This window comes from Lissotriton vulgaris, chromosome 7, assembly GCF_964263255.1.
Source record: "Lissotriton vulgaris chromosome 7, aLisVul1.2, whole genome shotgun sequence".
NCBI classification, from domain to species: Eukaryota; Metazoa; Chordata; class Amphibia; order Caudata; family Salamandridae; genus Lissotriton; species Lissotriton vulgaris.
This window is the reverse complement of record NC_141695.1, coordinates 1,346,283,303-1,346,303,569: the sequence shown is the minus strand read 5'-3', so window position 1 is coordinate 1,346,303,569 and position 20,267 is coordinate 1,346,283,303. Positions and strand designations below refer to the sequence as shown.

General features: G+C 46.2%; 1 protein-coding gene across 1 annotated transcript in view; it reads left to right on the top strand.

Moving 5' to 3' along the window:
- Positions 1 to 10,016: 10,016 nt before the first annotated feature.
- Positions 10,017 to 20,267, top strand: part of LOC147703662 (RING finger protein 112-like) — a 247,865-nt gene continuing 237,614 nt past the window's right edge. Inside the window, exon 1 of the mRNA XM_086932000.1 lies at positions 10,017 to 10,097. The gene's annotated coding sequence lies outside the window, so the exon portion shown is untranslated. The remainder of the gene's footprint in view (positions 10,098 to 20,267) is intronic.

Genomic DNA, 20,267 nt, shown 5'->3' with positions numbered 1-20,267 from the left:
TACTGAGAACGTGAGATGATTACTCACTTCACTCAGCCAGGTGTGTCTGCTCAAAAGGAGAGCACTGGATGTGGAAAGGCCTCTGCTGTCTTCCGGGTCAGAGTGACAATAGGCACAGCACAGCAGCATGCACATACTACCACACTTAGACTAACAATTACTTATCTTGTGTGTTGCACATGGCCCACCACCAATATGGTTGGTGAAATGCTTGTCTGCAACAGTCAAAGTTGGCAATATGACATGTATAACTCAGGCCAGGACTCACCCCCTTGTTGTTGCTGTTGGGCCCTCAACTTCCCATTGAGGTCCGGGTACACCACTGCCAGAATGCAGGGCATCAGCGGCTCAGGGTCAGGCATTGGCAGGACTTCCCCAGCTGTACCTCCATGATCTTCCAGGTCCAGCACTGCAGGTCCTCAAACCTCTGTCGGAAGGGCGCTCTAGGCTGGTTGTAGACCCCAAGGGTCCGCACCTTCCGGGCGTTGGCTCTTCAAATGGCCTTCTTCAGATGGGCGTTGACCTCTATGGATGCAATAGATGAAGAAACAGTTTGTAACTGGAAGTGTACGGATATATGTATGGTTGATATGCATCTGTTTAACACTTAGCACAAACATTCATCAGGGGTCAAACAATACATGTTTCCATGTCACATGCTAAGCACAAATACAGCATGGATACACACTTTTGTGGTCATGCAACGACTAACCTCAACCCTGGTCATGACCTACACTGACTGAGCCAGCCAACTTACATAATGTAGGGTAAGGCCATCCTACATTGAATGTGATGTGAGGTCCCATGACACACAGCACACCATTTGGACCTTCTGAAGGGTTAACTACCTGTGCATGAGTATCCAGATACCTTTACTGCCAGGCCCATTGCCGTTATGCATATGCTGCTAGAGGCAAGCAACATAGTATACACAACATCCTAAGACTGGGGTCACAAGGTAAGGGCTGTTATGTGTGACACTCAGAGCTACCTCTCTAGGGGCTGTGGGCACATGTGGACTACTTATATGAATATCCTAGTAAGACATAAAGAGTTTGTGCTTTTTGTCCCGCCATCACAGGACACCCCTTTTGCAATACGTGGCACTGTAACAGGAATGACGCTCAACATACCATTGTATGTGTAGCGTGACAGGGAATACTGTAGCCAAGCAGATGAGTTACATTCCTACATCTATTTAAAAGTAACACACAATCTACACTGTTCATGTGTCAGATGTGCAATAGGCCTGTACATTGTGAGCAACACTATTGGAAAAGTGTCAACAGACCTGTGTGAGTAAGGGGACAATCATTAGTGACAGGCACACATTGAAACTGGGGGTCAATAGAAAGAAGTATCAGGTCAGGGTATCACCTCAGTCACCATGCCTCATGTTAGTCATGTAACAGCTATCAGGGCTACTAGTGGTACAGGTAACTCTGTCTGGTAACATCCATGGATCAGCAGGTCTATGTGGATATTACTCTGTGCAACAGTTCTCCTGTCACTGTTAGGTCTTGCTCTATGCTGGCTGAGGCTTCTTATCCCACATGAACCTCGCATATCCAACAATTCAGTACAGAAAAATGAAAATTCTGCCCATTTCATATGTGATCATATGTTTGTGTGGCACTATGAAGGGGATTGTGAGGTATAGCTACCTCCCAGACAAATATTTTACCAAGTCTGATGTGGGCTGGGTGATCAGTGGGATGGTACACTTGGCTAACATCATCCTAAAAATGCCAATAACAGTATACATACATGGCTCATGGTGTAAAGCCTACACATAACAATGCATATATACCATGATGTGATTTGAGAACTAATCGAAGCTACTTTGAACTTGATCCCCACATAACGATATGCCTGCAACACAAGTAGAAATCCCCCTTATCACACATTGTAAAGGTGCCCTTTTCTCCACAAAGTCTAGGGCCCCATAATCCATCACATGTGTGCCCTATGTAGGGGCCACATATTGTATGCAATCAAAATAATGTTTAAACTCTGACACTTAGAGGCACACTGTAGCCTATGGAAATTGAAAGGAAGCAGTGAAATGGAGTACAGTATGTATTTGAGAAACTTAATTGTTCATTGGTGAGCCACAGAGCTTGGCATACAGGGGAAGGACCTGGTCCACCGGGGTATCAAGCTCCTCTGGAATGAAGGGAGGGTCTTTCCCCTGTAGTGCGTGCCATGATCACTTCCAGAGGTGGCAAACAGCAGCTAAAATGAAGGCGGAATTGATAGCATCAGTGTTAGGAGGCAAATTTGATTTTTTCCAGCCGTCATGTACATATACACATGCACGGTCACCAGCATTGGTGCACACAGCAATTGGGCCGCGACCGCCGCTATCCTCAACCTTAGCCTTCGGTTGTGACCGCCGTGCATGCGACAGCTTACTGTGCAGCGTCCATTCAACATGTCCTATTAGCATCTGCCATGTCAATGTTTGGGAACACTGTATAGGTGACAGTTAGGTGTGTCACAGCCACTACAAATGAGGGCAAACATATTTAAATTTGAAATGCTCCATTCCCATTTCATGTCCAGTACAACATTTCATTTGTATAGTGCATTACTGTGCACATAAGTAAAATGTGTGCAGCGTACTGTACATCGCGGTTTTCAGTATGTCACATGGAACATTATGCTACACTCACTATAGTGCCAATTTACCTTTTCTGAATTGATGATGTGTACAGTTCTGTAACAGACCTGTGAAGGCCACCTTGGGGATAACTGGTGGATGTTTAAGATGTGACATTGATGATGTAAAATGTGCAGTGCTTCATGAAGTATTATTGTTCAGACACATGACTTTTGCCTTACTCTTCACATATGTTACTCTGCACACTGTCACAATATACATTTTTGTGTGACTCCTCACATAGGTACCCTGGGGGAGGGAGGAGACGTCAGGCTCCAGTGTACTGCCCATTTGCAGACCTACACACTATGGAAAAGCGACATGTTATCCAGAAGTTCCATTTGAATTGTCAAACAATCCTGAATTTATGTCATCAGTTGGAATCTGACCTCCTACCTCACATCAATAATCTTAAATCCATACCACCACTTGTTAAACTCATGTCTGATTTGCTTTTTTTTGGCCACAGGGTCATTTCAATTGACTGTTGCTATTTCAGGTAGGATTTCACAACCTTTGCTCAGTCTGGTATTCACAGAGGTGCTAGCAGCACTTTTGAGACACGTGACCAGCTATATCCAGTTACCCAAACGTTAGAATTTAGCCAATATGAAGGTGGATTTCTATGGATTTGGTCATATCCCACATGTAATTGGATATATTAATGGCACCCATATTGCCTTAGTATCACCGAAAGCCAGTGAGTAAGTGTACCGGAACAGGAAGCATTTCCATTCTATCAACGTGCAAGTTGTCTGCTTACCGGATTTGTACATCTCAAACGTTTGTGCCTAATTCCCAGGATCTGTAGAATTATTCCTTCATATTCGGAACAGCACCATACCCCAGCTGATGTCACAACTACTACCAGAGAGGGCCTGGCTGGAAGGTAAGCTGTCCTAACTTTGTGTGGGAAATGACAGGTAGTATGATCTGAAAGTATGTAACTAAATGTTACCCTTCTGTCTAGCTTTCATCTAGGAGACTCAGAGAATACCAGCCGGCACCGTTGTTGGCACCGGTGAGGAATCCTAAAACGCCAGGGAAAGACCGCTTTAATGAGACCCATGGAAGAACACAGTGACCAGTGTAGCAGGCTGTTGGGCTCTTGAAACCAGATTCGGATGTCTGGACAGGACTGTGTGGAGCCCTTTTCTACTGTGTAAGATCGCTGTGGTGTGCTGCATACTCCACAACATTCCCCTTAGACAGAACATACCTTACATCGCAGTGGATGCGGGCCATGAAGACCCACCGGGTGGGGACCCTGAAATGCCAAATGAAGATGATGATAGTGGTGCGGAGAAAGGAACTGACTTGCGTCATTATCTCATCCAAAACTACTTCTCCTGAGTGAAATTATGGTGTGAGACGTGAAGACTTTGACTTTTCTTGCAACTCTTGTGATGTTGTGAGGGTGATGTTAATGCTACATACTAGGAATATATGGGTCTGGAAATGTCTGGGTGAAGGTGTTTGTATTGTAAGTGTGCTTTGTTCAGCAGTAAATGTTGTCTTAGACTGTGTTCTCTAGAAGTTAACAATGTGATGTGTGTCATATGTATGTTTTCTTAGTTAATCTCTCTGTGTTGGTCTGTTTAGGTACCCTCACCATGTCATCTTCATTTGGATGGTTCAGAGTTTTGACATTAACAGGTCTATGATGCTGTTCAAATGTATGAGGTGGACATGGATTAGTCTTGGGAATGGCTGTCACAGAATTTGGATGTACAAAGTCAGTACAAAGACAGCTTGCACAACGACAGGATAGGAGATACCTAGCTTCCGTTGGACTTGTTCCTTGTGGTGTGATGGTCATAATACAATATATGTGCCATCACAAGATCCAACACAATGTTGTGTTGTGCCAAAATCATGTTATCTGCCTTCACATTGGCTAATTCCACATTGCCTATGAACTGGCTGTAGCTGTTGATGTGTCTCTCTCCTCATTGTAGGTCAAAGTGCTTGTAGCACATCACTGACACTTGTTTGTAACATTCCACCAGATTCAAGCACCACTGGATTGAAATGACGCTTTGGTCTGAAACTGTTGTACTGACACATGTATGTTTCTTTATTTGATGTAGGATTCCTTTTGTGAGGTAGGCAATATGGCTCCCTCTGATGATATAGACCTAATTTATTGTTGCCTATTGTGTAGGATATTGTCAGATGTATCCTCTCCTTCCATGTTGTGAAAGTCTCCAAGTGACTCTGTGATCACTGACACAGAATAGCTGAATCATGTCTAATTTGCAATGTATCTGACATCATGTCAGCCTATGATTTGAACCATGGAATAAAAATGTTCTCAGCCCAGACACTTGTGTGTATGTGTTATTGTGACATGGTAGTGGCGCTTAGTTGAACATTGTTTACATACAACATAACCATGCTTCCAGAAGTCCCTAGTTTTGACATTGCAAAGTCCACATGGTAGTACATTCACAATGTTGTATGTGAGAATTACAACAGGAGACAATGCTTTGCTGGTGTGTGTTTTTAATGAAGTGAACAAGGATACGATCAAGAAATGACTTTAAAATTACAAAGTGCAAACAAAATGTGAAGTCTTCAGTCAAGGTGGATGAAACCATTGTAGCTGAGTCCAAATTGTCTGGAGTCCAAAGTCCAGCATACCCCTCCCATCAAATATGGAAAAGTGGGCAGGAATAGTCCAACAAAGTGAATGTGTAGCACACACAAGAGGACATTAGGGGCAAGGTTTCTTCTTGGCGGTGGTGGGCGTCTTGCCATCCTGAGCTCCTGGATTATCCTGCGGATATCCCCTCGGTTTGCAAGAGGGGGGATCTGGAGCTGCTGAGACAGGGGTGCATGCAGGCGTGTCCTCCTCTGATAAGGACTCCCTTACTGAGGCTGCAGCAGATATTGATGATCTGGATGTACTTGGACCACAGGAAGGGGTAGATGCAGGTGGAACAGCCCTGCAGATGGTAGTGTTGAAGTCCCGCAGCACCCCAACCAGGTAGGCCACCTCAGTGCTGATACCGGCCACCTAAGTGTGAATGCCAGCCACTTTGGTGTGGTGCCGGCCACCTCAACTTGGATGGCAGCAACCTCCTGGTATGTGTCCCTCTGCAGCACCTTCATGACCCGGATTTCAGTCAATATCTGGCCTATGACAGTTCTGGACAGATTAGGGGTACCCACCCCAGAGCCCGCTGGGGCCCCGGTCAGAGCTTCAGAACCAAGCGAAGCAGAGGAAGCCTCCCCAGTTCCGATGGACCCAGTCTCAGGCCCTTGGCAGTGCACTCTTCCACACGCCAGGCCTGAGGACGTCGATCAGGATGGGGGAGCCTCGACCCCAGGGCACGTGGGGCCTTGGTTCTGGGCCATCTAGTCACTGGCTGAGAACCGTCAGACCACAAGTGAGTCTGGGTACCCTGTCCCCAGTAATCCAGAGGAAGGCTACCCTCCTTTTTTCTAATGCGTGCGCACGGAGTGACTGCGGGGACCGAAGGTTCGCACGCACCCAGCCTCCTGGTGCCCTGGCTGGGCTCATGGAAGAAAATGAGCCCTGATCTGGACTTCCAAGGCAGCCCAGCCATCTAGTCCCCCTCCCACAGTTGAAAGCATGGCAGGCGACCAAATGGCCAGGCTCAGGGAACCCTGCGGCCGGAGCCCCAGCTGGGCATCAGGCACAGAGCTGCAAGGAGGGCCCTGACGGAGCTCTGACCCAGGGCCTGCAGGCACCTTATCAAGCAGACGAAGCAGGGGATGACTCCCCAGGCCTGATGGAATCCAGTCTTGGACCCTTGGCAGTGCGACAGGATGGAGGACGGAGCCCAGGGGTCCTTTGGCTCGTTCAGGGCTCCTTGAACAGGCCACGCAGGTGAAGCTCCCTGGGCCCAGAAAAATGATAATAATACTTAATCTACCATTTTGTTCCCTTATATTTTGGACACTAGCTCAGCCAGCATCCAGGGAAACCTAGTCATACTAGGGCTATCCAGGGTGGGCTGACTTGCGTGGCTCTCACCATGTTTTATAACCCAGAATGCCTTTCAAAGCTCAGACTTTGACTACAAAAAAACGCATTTTCCTCACATTTCTGTGCTGGAAGGTTTTGGAATCTGCAGGGAACCCCATACTTCCTTCCACCCAGCATTTCCCCGGGTCTCCCGATACAAATGGCAGGGGAAGAACTTTCCCTGCTCCAGAGGCTGAAAAATAACAAGTATTGGCATAGCCAATAGGTCTTGCCTTTGGGTCCTTATAAGTATTTAGCCATGCAACACTTGATGTTGTTGCACCAAGGATATTGTGCTGGATAACTAAACACTTATAAGGTCCCAAAGGCGCAACCTTTTGGCTATGCCAATGCTTGTGTAATGTGTAAAGAATGAGCTTTCAAAGTGAACACTGGAATAGCTCTAAAGATCGCTATCACTCTTGTGACTTGCATCTGGGTCTGTTTTCGGAATGTAAAGATTCAGTGAAATGCCCTTAATCACGGGATGGGAAGCTTCACACCGCGGAAGGAACCTTGTTTTCAAGTAGTAAATAGGTTTGGTATTGCTATTAAGCCTTATGCTGTGTTCTTTTTGTATAGGTTATTTTTTCAAAAGTAAAATGTTAACGTGCAGCAGAGAAAAAAAGACCCAGTCTCAGGCCCTTGGCAGTGCACTCTTCCACACGCCAGGCCTGCTATAGCAGAGGCACAAACATAAGAATGTTGTATTTTATTAACCCTTCATTTAAAGGACAACCTATGTGCGGATATACGGATGAAAGGCTGCGTGTCTTTTTTGTAGTGGTTTATTTGTTATATGCTTTTTGCAGATTAGAAAGGGAGCTTGTCTTTTATTTCTAATTTATGTATTTTATTTGCTAGACAGTCGAGGGGTGGTCTGAAAACGCCACCAGCAACCCAAGGGGATTTCTATCACTTGTGGAACGTTTTCATGATGTTCTATTAGGGTAATCCACATTATTGCGGAGTATGCAACAGTGTATTAATGAACAGTCCCCAAAAAACAAACACAGCTGGGGCTGATTTTGCATGAGGGGTGGGAGAACACAGTCCTCGCAGAAAAGGGGGGCCTGCACAGCAAAACTCGAGAAAAATTTGAAAATGCCAAGCGATGGAGGAGACTGGAGATGGAATCTGTTTAAGCGCCAGGAGCAGGAAAGCGTTGCAGAGGGAAAGGGAAAACAAGCAACAGAGCAGGAGGTGCGTGTGTAGGGATAAAAGATGAAATGTGGCAGCCAGGGACAGGGGGCAACAATAAACGGAAGCAGGAGCTACAGCTGTAACAATAAAAACAAATGAAGCACAGCAGCCAGAAACAAAGTAGTGTTTACGTGAAGCCCTTAAGGCACGCATCATGTGCACAGAATGGTCTGAGGCAGTGCTAAAGTATCGTGGAGGGATGGATGAGAGATGGGTAGGGGGCAGCAAGCAACAATGCAGTGGTGTGGCCACAATAATGAATACGCTGAAAGTAAAATCACGTGCAAGCGGTGGTCCGAGGCAGTCCTAAAGTAACGTGGAGGGAGGGATAAGGGACGAGGAGGGGAGAGGGCAGCAAGCAACGGAGCGGGAGGTGCGGCCGCAATAATGAACACGCTGAAAGTAAAAATAGTTCATTAGACAAATCATAAATAAACAAACTATTAAGACAACATGTAACAAGGAAAATCCCATGGAAGGAAATCAAACGGCAAAAGGAGGAACAAAGACAACAAAGGGATCATAGAAAAGCAAGATTGTACAAAGAGCACTACAAGGAACCAATGTAACAAGCACGCGAGTGGTGCGTGCGTGAGGTGTGACCATGACGAGAGAGGAAAGCCAGGAAAGCGGGAGAGTGACAAAAAGAAAACATGCATGCGAGTGGTGCGTGCGTGCGCGCGTGCCCATGACGAGAGAGGAAAGCCAGATGGCGCCTCTGCTCGTAACTGTGCACGTAACCGCACGCTCTATGCCACACAATAAGCTGTGGTCGGCTTTTTAAAGCCCTCTCACTAAATGTTTTGCCAGAGCAGCGCATACGCTGGCTCAGGCGAGGCCTAAAAATGAAATCCCATTGCTGTATACCACAGAGGGATTTCCAGAACGTGCGCAGAGGGCGTAACGGTTACGTCCTCCGCAGACGGCCACCGTGGCAGAGGATGTAACGGTTACGTCCCCTGGCACAGAAAAGGTTCAAAGTGCCAACTTTGTTATTTAACTTTCTCTACTAGTTAGGCTAAACCCAGAGTCTGTTTATTTGAATCTACAACTTCTATTTTAAGGCATCTATTGACATTCTTTTTCAAAGGTCTGATGGTTTTGTAAGAATGTATCTACGTTCCATATTAATGCCAAAAGAGGACCAAGTCATTCTTGATGGTGCAGGGGATTGACTGGAAAGAGCCTTGTATAATTCTGGGGACAAGGCCACAAGCTAATATAAAGGCTAAGGGGTGAAGTAACCTGCCTAAGGATGGTGTGGTTGGTCTATGTTTGTTTGAAGTTTTTAGGCACATGATACTATGATCATATTTAATTTTCAAGGTTTGTTTCTTAACGTGCCCACACTATCCGTTATGCCTTGTGCAGAGGTAATCTGCACACATGTAAGATTTCAAAGATAATATTAAATGCAACCTTTGTATATATGAGGACCAAAAGAATACTCCAGAGACACCAGAAATGCTTCTGTACCATCATTCACAACTGCACATAGGGTGCCACCTTACCAAGAGAAAGATATCGGCCATCTGTTCACGTTTTAATATTCTGCAAAGGCCCACACTCCATCTGAACTTTATACGAAGTCATTTGTTTTTATTTTTCACATGACCCTTTGTCTTTGCTAAGTTTATCAGTCAGGGGTCATAAGGGCAGCTGTAAAATTATTTTAACATGTGCTTTGCTTTTCTAACATTTACAGTTTAAAGTATGTATTGAAAAAATATGAGCTTTATATGCTTTTTCACATTCTTGTATTGGCAGGCACATTAAACAACCAGTCAAGCAGGAATAAAAATAGTCCAGGTGGCAACCCTATCTCTATCTCATTAAATATGCATCCCTAGCTCCGCCCCTTAGCACCGCCCATGTCCCCCCTTTCCCACCCCACATTCAATTTGTTGAGTAGTTACACTATTTTTTACTGTTTAAAGTACTAACCCTGACGCACTCTATTCCAGAAATGTCAAGAAAGTGTGATCGCAAGCGACCTTAATTTCTTTTCTTTGTTTTTAGGGTGCTTGCCATTTAAATAGATGTTGCCAGGTTCTACGTGGGCAGCGGCTGTAGGCGTGCCGGAACAAGCCCTCTTTGCTCTGGGCCAATGGGAAGGGAGTTCAGACACTCTCGCGAAGCTGGAACCAGGAAGTAGCTAAATTACTTTCAGTTTCATTTACTGATATTTTGTTTAATATGCAGGTTGTGATGTAGCCAGGAGGCGCAAGGCACCGCGCAGTAAGTACACTGTTTCTATAGCTGAAAAATGAAAAACTTTTACTGAAATACGATTTCTTCCTACCTTAGTTATGTTTGTTATGTTCTTATTTTGAACTATTCTTGATGTTAAAAACGTAAACAATTGTGTCTACATGCCGCGGGCAGTGGCAACGCCACCCCACCCATATATTCTGAGCCCGGTTTTAAAAAAAATTATAAATTAAAATATTTTGCGGCACTCTTGTTTTAAGAGAAATATTATCTTTGAAGTCGGAGGCAGAGATCACAAGTTTCCTACGAAAATGCGTGGGTAGTTGCTTTAGGACAACCTTCTGTTTTAAATTCTGAGACGAGCTGTCGTACTTTTGTTTAGGATACCTGGGGCTTTAAATTCCTAAAAAGCGATGAAAAACCTAGCCTGAATGAGATGTGCAGGCATATATATGCCTGAAACAATTGAGAGATGCACCTGAGACCACCAGTCTCACTTAATGTACAGAAACGCGACATTAACCGCGCTATAGATTTAGACTTTCTGTAAATTGCTCGCTGTGACGGTTAGCGTGATGGAGGTACCATCCTTAACGGGTATTGCTTTGCAACACGCATGCTTGTCGGAATGCCACAGGAAAGTCAGTAGACTGTGTTGCTTCCGCTGGAGTTCAGCCTTTGAGAACTGCAGGTTATACTCAAAGATCTTTGAGGCCGGTTCTCTAACCCACCGAGTTATTTCAGATAGGTGATCAGTCTCCAGCAGTATGCAGGCAATGAGTGGATGTTCCAATATGAGTACTTGGTTGGTCTGGTCGCATGCGGTCGGTTGCCTAATCCCTGTTTGAGCGTGGGATATTCCTTTAGTCCTCAAGCACCATATTTTTGACTGAAAATTGATGTAGTCAGAATCTTTATTAAGACGTTCCAGGTATATTGGGATCTAATAAAAGTATTTAGACTGTTGTAGAGTTGTGTATTTTTCATAGTTCTTGTAGGACATCTTGTTAACTGTTTTTGGACTCGATCAAGGTTCGAAGGAGATGCAGATGTTGAGTAATATTGGAGATCGGAAAAAATTCTAGATTGCTTTTGACTTTATTCTTTATTCTGGCTATATTGCACTCTTAAGAGAACTATGGCGATCTTACCAAGTTGTGGACAAGTTTTTGAGTGCCTCTAGTTTGTTTATCTTGTGGTAGATTGGCTCTTCGATAATGTACTGCTATCTGGTAATCACTCACATCGACTTTTCTTTTGATCTCATCAACCCTAGGTTTTCTTCTATAATGCTGTGGTTCAGTAGTTTGGAAATTGTTATGTTGGCCACATAGTGGCTGAACCGTTTTCTGGCAGCCTTATCTGCACATGGTGCCTTCTCCGATGTAGCTAGAATGGTAGGCTGAGAGTTTTGGCTATGTGATAGTGTGAATGTTTTTGTGGCTGTTCAGTAGTCTAGACACATGTAACAGGTTTGGAGGAGTGACTGACTGCAATGAATGCATTTTGGGAAGGAAGTTAGGGTGCTGTCCTGACGTAGACCCTAGGAGATCATTGCATGCATGTGGAATCTAGCTCACTGAAATGTGGTTTCCTATTTAGATCCAAGAGTTAGTGCATTTGTGCTTGTTTTAGACCCTCATTTCCATTAGGAGACATCTGCAAGTTGCACTACTCTTATGTTAGCCTTGTCACTTAACCACAGCTTTTTCTTGTTGGTAATTGATCAGGCTTTGTTATGATTTGTACACAGCTTCTACACAATTATTTACAGATAGTATAAACTTGTTTGAGTAGTAACACTGACAAGGCAAGCAAAACATAGCTTCAAGACAGATGGAGGAGGTAGGTGTAGAGGGGTGTGAGTACATGGTATGACGCACCACCTTTACTTACCAAAAATTATACTTCCACTGTGGTGCTAGGCTACACACAACCTATTCTACTCACTGCGCTTCCATACAACATAAACCAGCATGCAGGAATGTGTCCATCGTCTAGATCACTAAAAATGTTCCCAGATGCAGTAGAGCTATTGTGACAACAGAAACCACGCAGACCATATTTGCAGCGACATGCCGTTTCCATCACAGATTGCATTTTCTGCCCCCTTACTGCCAAGAACCACTGAATGATAGGACATGAACCCGTTTATTGAACTAACAGTAAGCCCACTTTACGAGAGATGTTTCAAGGCAAGAGCGAGTGGGCAATTGGCCAGGGACCCCATTTTCCAAGACCCCCCCTGGGAATGTAATATTCCCCCCACTTCATCACTCCTTTGTCAGTTTCTCTAGTTGAACCTCTCTCTCCCTGTCTACCTCTGGCTTTCTATACTCGTGTAATTTTTAGGAATGTTGGGGTCCCAGGAAAGCTTTTTTTTTTTATTTTGATTTATAAAAGTTTTTTTATTGAAAAATATAAATGGAATGTACATTGGCAGTTGTATACAGTACATTTGTGTTAGATATATTTCTTGGCTTGTCTAGAAGAGAGAAGAGAGATAAGAAAGAAAAAAGGGGGGGGGGGGGTTATTGCGTTGTCTTTAAGTGTTCGAGCAGAACATAGGTACAAAAATCACATTTGTTCCAAACAGCGGGCACCGGAACTTAACTTGCCCAGGGCCACGAAAATCCTTAAAATTACACTGCGCTAAGCGTTTTCAGTCCAGACATTACTGTGGACCATGTTTTGTATCTCACTTACATTTTTTGCCTCTTATTTATTATAGGACACATCTGCTGTCATGGTCCTAGACTGACTGTAGTGATGTAAGATAATCTCTGACTAATTTTGATAGTTTTACTAAGCCTCCCTCTTCAACCATATGCACTATTCACCCAGCCAGGGATCCCCGAATAAAGAGGATAGTCCTAGACTGTTTTAGTTATCACTTCTCTGGTGGGACATCACAGAAAAAAAACTTTGCTCTCCCATTAGGTGGTAGAGCCCTCCTGGAACCGCAAGTGAAGCAGGTGTAGAAAGCCCGATGATGAAGCATGCCACAATACGTGGGTGAGGATCTTGCCTTTCGCAGAATCACATTTCCACAGAAGTTGTAGTTGGATGCAGTGCACATTAGCATCAGCCTACTACAGTAGTATAAAATCTGATTGTATGAGAGGATGAAGCATAGGACTTTATCACCTCTCCCCCATTTTGAGCGGAAATGTGCCTGTGAGCACTGTCTATTGCTGCACATTATATGCCTAAGATAAATAGGTGTGAAGGAGGTTGAAATGAGGAAGCGTTCAGCAGTTTGGAGAGAGTGATTGGTGTGCCCAGTTGTGGCTGAGGAGAGTGGTAGGTATAATCAGAATGAGCCTGGGTGGCTGGTTCAGTATATGGTGTACACCTATTGGTGATACACCCTGCACTGAGTCCAGGCAACCCTTGGTGATAGTGTAAGAGGTCCCTGATAGCCAAAGCTCTCAAGGGGTAACTGTGGAGAGCAGCTAAGGCTTATTCAGGAGGGTGTAAGGCAGGTGCATTTACCACACAGTCATTTAAGATCACACAAGAAAGAGCCACACTAGTGTTAGAAATTAACTGTTGTATTTATTACACATCAACACTAATACTACTTTGGTATATCTCCTACCCGGAGAGATCAATACACAACAAAAGACACTTCAAAACAGTTAATAAAGCACATAAACACTTGGGCCCCCTATGGGGGGGCCAAACCATATACTAAAAAAATGGAATGCAATGTGAGTACCCAGACAAGACTACCACCCAAGGATCTGCAGTGCAGGGCAATCCCGGAACCACCACAGGTTAGTAACTAGTAGCCTCTACACGCCTGTGTGCAGCGGTGATACCACAAGTCAGTGTCCATAGGCTAGCATGGGGAAGTTGTGTTTGGAGTTTTTAGGATTCAGGACGCTTCCCAGAAGACCAGGAGGAAACCTGTCTGAAGAAGTAAGGTTGGAGAGCACTTTCACCAGTGGATACCCAGAGAAGCAAGATACATACACCAAGAAGCCCAGGTGCATAAGTGTGAAATTATGTTTGAACTTACCCTTAAAGTCAATAGGGATTTCCGGAAGTCCAGTGGCTACCGTGACCTGTGGACCAGGATGGTGAAATCCAAGCATGGATTCCAGATGAGCAGCACCTGCAGAAAGAGGAGACAGTCCATACCACCCGGAATTGTCCAGGAGGTGCAGGAGCACAATGCCCACCCTTCTCGAGGGTACTTCACTGTAGTATGGAGACTTGGAGTTGCAGCTATGGAGACCAGGCAATGCTGTAGGTGCACAGAAGCCATCCACTAGCTGTCCCACAATGGTCGATGAATTGCAGGAGGGTCAGTGGCCTGCAGGACCACCAACAACCCTTGACAAATGAAGCGGACGTGCTGCAGGAAGAAATGCTTAGTTGCAGATTAGCAAGATCTGAGTGACTCACCCATGACAGGTAAGTCCCGCCAACCCTCAGCAAGCAGGAAAGCCAGAAGCAATCGATGGAAGATCCCGGAGGCAGTAGGCGCTGGGAGAAGCGAGGAGGCCTCAGCAGCACAGTAAAGAGGGAGTCCCACGTTGCAGGATGTGCATTGAGGTTGTCACTTTTGCAGCAAAGTGATGCTTGAGGCTAGGGCTTCTGGGTGCTTGAAGATCTTTGGGCTGGAAAATAAGCAAGCCTTGACAATGGCAGATAGACATGGTTCCAGCAGCTCCACAACGAATTGCAGTCTTCCTAGTTGCACAGAAGACATGTCAGGCATCTGGAGAACTGCCAAACCACAATCTGTGTTGTAGAGCCTTGAAGAGTCTATGGGACAGCAGGGTCTACAAACCGGTCTCCGACTCCTTTACTTCATGGGATATTCCTTCCAGCTGTCCTTGATGCACACACAGTCCTGGTCACAGATGTTGCAGAATGGTAACAAAGCACTGACACAAGGTTGCAGTAGGAAGTACTCCTACCTGGAGCAGTCTTGTCGAGTCTGGCACAGCCAACAGCAGAGTCCAGTGTCCAGGAGCATAAGAGTCGTGTGGAGGATCCTGAAGACGCGTCTTTCAGAGAAATCATTGTTTTAGATTATTCTAGAGTCCCACCCTCAGGGGAACCCTTAAGTAACCCAGGAAGGGGGTTAATCAACTTCCGCTGTGACCCACCTACAAGGGGAGGGGGGGGGCAGGGATGCTACTTTGGTGGACTGACCTGTCAGATGCTCCCAGGGGCCTCTCCTTATCTTGCTTTCAAGATAGCAGAATCAAGTGGCCCCCTGGTATCTGAACAGGGGGTGTTCACTCTCCTGTCCTTTGTGTGGTTTCAAGCAGGAGCGAAGTGTTCCTGAACATGGGCAAATGGGTTAATGCAAGGAGGGCACCAATTGTGCCCTTCAAAGCAGTCTGGTGGTGCTCAGAATCATACCAACTTTAGCTCAGAGACACCCAATTCTAAAGGAGAGGTGGCTGCACCTCTCCTTTACAGGAAATCCTTTCTTCTGTCTTCCCGTACCCGAGTTAAGCTCATCAGCAGGAAGGCAGAACAGTGTCTGGGGTCAGCGGCAGCACTTGCTTGCCAGCAGACCCTGCAGGGCTACACAGGAAGTAATGGGGAGGTTCTCTAAGGAGCCCCCCAATACATGATGTAGGAAGCTGGCTCTGTATATATTATTACCACTATATGCTTATACTGTGCAGAGTCCAGGGGTTCTCCCAAAAGTGGATAGGGCTCAGTGTAAAACCCAAAGTGCTCTATTAGTGGTAGTGTGGGTGAGCAGCCTCAGGCCTAACACAGAGGAGTGTAAGACATTTATTGCACAACTTTGCTCAGTAATGGATACGCAACTCAAGAAGCCAATTTTAGAAAAATATACTTTGTTTGTATCTTATTTTAAGACCAAGATCTTCGCATTAAGGTAAGTATGATTATCAATAAAAATACTTTTCACTTTGAAAAATCGACACTTAGAAACTTTTTAGAACAGTTCAGTGTTATTCTATGGGGAAAACAATTTCCCGGTTAAACAGGTGAGTATCACACTCACAAATTCAGTCTTCAGGCCCAAAGTTCAGCAAAGAGCAAGGGTCAGGTGAGTACCGAAACTGCACCATCAGCAGCACAGGGCGTCTGGGTACAGAGGTCAAAGTCTGAGTCTGGCCCAATGCTTTTCATTGGAGGCTGGTGGTGCCTGGAGCTACACTGCTTGCAGGTAGATACATTGGTTGCATTGTCCAAGCTTTCTGGGTTAGGACAAGCACAGGGGGGGGGCACAAAGCAGCACCAAACATATGCCACTAGCAGCACAGGGGCGGCCGGGTTCCTGGTGCAATTTCAGTGTCTGGCGCCAATGCTTTTCAGAGTAGATTCTTCTTTTGGCAAACTGGCTGCAGGCGGTGCACCCGAGGTAGCAGGAGGGAAACCAACGACGGCAGAGGTAAGTAGAAATGTAGGGGGTCATAGGGGCATCGTCGGTTCCGCTCACCAAGAAGCATGGGCTATGGGTGCCTTTCGACGTCCGAATCCTCTTACCGGAGCCGAATGTGGTCAGGGGGAGCCTCTGGATTCACACTGCAGGTGCCGCCATGGGGATCAGGAGAAATCAGCCAACGGTAGGCACAAGGTCAGGATCGATGTGGAGACTTCACGGCTCAGGTGAGCCATTCAGACTCGGCAGTTGGCTTTGGGTGCAGAGTGGGCAGGGATCGTGGTTCCAGCTGGATCCAGAGTCCTTGGAGTTGGTTTCATTTGGACAGGTCTGCTGTCCACAGGAGATTTGAGTGTTTTTCGAAGGCCACAGTCTTCCAAGGGTTTATGGGGTCGCTGGCTGCAAGGCAGGTAGCAGGTTCTCAGAACTTGATACATACCGTTAGGGAGTGGGGCTAAGACAGTCTTCTTCAGTCTTATCTGCAGGGATGTCTTCTTTCTTAGATCATCACAGATCTAGATTCTATGTCTTGGTGAGCCACCTCCATGCTAGATTTTGGTATTTTAGGGGAGTAGCTGGTAGGGCCAATGGGCACCTTACCTGGGGTGACTACACCCTCTATTATGCCACCCTCCTGTGTGTGTGTGTGTGGGGGGGGGGGGTCGGCATAGACCTAGCCCTGATTAAAGGGATCTCCCCATCTTCAAGGTGGTGGGGACTGAAAGATGCGCTTCATCTCGCCTCCCCCACTGTAGGGGTGGAGTTGACAGAGGTGGTTTTCTCTCCCAAAGTGCGGGTGTAAACCAGAGGCTGCCATCTGCTGATAGCAGCAGAGGCTGAGGGTCACATTACAAAGGTGACAGGCCTTTAAAGCTTCCCCTTTCGAGCACCGGCCCATCTTGGGAGAGGAGGTGTGACACCTCTGCCCAGGATGTGCTTTGTTTCTGGTCCCTAAGAGCAGGGGCTCTCTACCCAGAGGTCCAGAAACATGTCTGGTGGTGGATGGCTGCCTACAGTCGGTCAGAGACCACACCAGGGTTGGTAGGTTTTCAGGGGGCACCTCTGAGGTGCTCTCTGGGTACATGGTACAATCAGTCATTACACACGGACACCAGGCAAAAAGTGGGGGTAACCATGTCAGAAGCATTCTAATTTCCTACAAAGGGTGCTTGCTGTGGCTTGGTGCACCTAAAGTGAGCGCTCTCTGTTGAAGATGTGTGTACAAGAAGAGATTACTCTGTGCGAGAAGGTGTGCTTTTAGTCTAGAGTGCAGAAGGTGGAGTGTTCAGTGTGCCAGAGGATCCCTCCTACATATACAGCACCCTATGCTGGGAAGTTATTTTTAAAAAGATACACGTGTCGAAAAGGTGGTCTAACTTCAGATTACCACTTCACTCACGTCCATTTCTGGTCAATACAGCAAGTACTATTTAGTTGATACAAAAAGATTTGTTTCTCTCATTGCACTACTTGTATAACTGAAAAGCTGGGTTTCTGCTGCGGTACCCCCCCCCCCCCCCCCCCCCCCCCCACACACACACACTTTTTGCTAGACTACTGATGCCCTTTTGATTTGATGTGCCCTGGGTTCCTGCCAATCAGGTTCTCAGGGCCTGTGTTCTTTCCCCAGAACTGTCCCCAAACCCAATTGGCATCTCTGGCCACAGGTCAGCCCCTAGTAAATGGTACCACAAATACCCAGGGAAGACCTCGAAGGGCTGAAGCGCGTATTGTGCATTGTGTAATAAAGGTTTGATATCCTATCAAGTGAATGTCTTGGACCGTCCAGGTTTCTTGAAAGCACAATATATTGTGCTTGTTTACTATGTCTAACCATTCTTGGAGGTCCACTTTATCCTTTAAACCCGCTAGGTTCCATGATATAATAGACTGGCCTTTGGGGGTTTTCTTATTAGCGGTATCGACCTCTCTCATCTTAGATCTTCTGTCAAGTGGTCCTTCCTCCCTGTATATCGTGTCGTAAGCAGTATGTATAACTGGCTCATAATCCCTTGAAACCTCTGTAGTGAGTCAGTCCACCCCATCCAATCCAGAGAGAGAAGCAAATCGGTTAAAGGTGGGGATGTTAAAGATAGGACCCGCCGGGGTACGCGTATAGGGATACTGTGGTCTTGAAGGGTTACTTAATAAAGCTTGTGGGTAGAAATAACTTAAATCACGGGTAGATAATACCTCCCCCTCCATTCTCAAGGTACCAGTCTCTGATATGGATAGTCGCCCTGCGATCTCTGAAATTGATAATGATGACATCCCCCTGTATATCTTTCGGTCTTTGTCCCACCCAACCTAATCTTCTTACATGTAAGATTTCACCATCTATGTTGGGGGTAATGGCCTGTTCTTTCTCAGCCAGTGCACTACTTTGTTCTTAAGCTCTGGGTATCCCTCAGTTTTCCCCGCTACCAGCTCTGGGACCCCAGTGAGTATTATAAATAAGGTGCGACCTCTGGAGGGAGATCAATTTGATGAACGGTTCCTTTTGAATTATCTGAATGAAATGTCCTTGCGGTATTTCCGTGCTTGTAATCTGGCTTACTTGCTTGCCCTCCGGCTCTTTCTTCACTAGGTCTCCTGAGGTCGGTATCTATATTCATATTTAGAGGGGCCGGGGTGTTATCGTGGGCTGGGGGCAATAAATCAACGCTATATTTGAGGGTTAGTTGTTTTAGGCTCTGTGGATAGCACAGAAGAGATCGAGTCATGTCTATTAGCTGGCAATTCCCTGAGTAGTTTAGTGTTGGTAGTAGTCGATTCTTGGATGGACCCCAATTGCTCTGCCATTCTTTTCACTCTCTCCACGAGTGGTAGTAATAAGGATTTGACCAGTTGTTCAATATTTCCCATTGGATCTTGAATAAGATGGGAATATGGGGGCGAGTGATCTGGCACAGGCTTCCTTGCTGCAGAACCTTGGCCCTTTAAGGGGCTCAAAACTATTTTAGGTGTTTTTGCTCGTCTGCCTATTTGGCTATTCCCCCCTCGGTTTCTTTTGTTTGGAGGTCCTGACCCCAATGATTTAGTCAATATAATCTTATTGGTGGCGGGCTTCCTAGATGTCAATAGTGTTTGCTCCTCTGAAGAAATTTCCGTTTGGGATCCTATATTCAGGTTTATAAAATTAGGCTCCCTGCTTATCTCTGCTGATTTCGCTAGATCTTGTGGCTGTGGGGGAATACCAGTGTCGTTTAATTATTCTATATCGATGCCGTGATTAGGTGGTGTGGTCGCTTGCTGGATGGGACCCATGGAAGAGCGTTTATACAGCAATTCTGAAGACAAGCGCCGCTCGGTGATGGCTATTTCACATTCTAACACTGTAGCGGCCCTCGTAATAAACTGGTCTTGGGTCCCTCTGACAGTCACTCCCACCAGGGATTTCCTGCAATTACTGAGCCGTGAGTTCATTTTTCTAGTATGTATTGATGGTTTACAGCTTGTAATGCAAAGATGATACATGAAATAGTACACAGTTCATTTAAGATTTTCCTCAGTGTGTATGTCCCGGGTAACCAATATAAGGGAGGTGGCCTAGCCCAGCCTCGGCCTGCCCCAGACGGCCCGCCCTTTTTCCCAGGCTTAGCCCGGCGCTGCCCGCGCGCGTCCCGCGACGCCGTGAGAGTGCCGTTGTTTTGAGCTACTTCCGGGCGCGGAAGTGGGCGGAGTTGGGCGGGGCGATGTGCAAAGGCTTCTGGGGGCTGTAGTCCCCCCACTCGGCAGCCGCGTGATGTCCCTGAGACGGCAGCGGGGGGACCAACAGCCAGAGATGGGTCTGAGCGCTAAGCAGCGGGATTTAG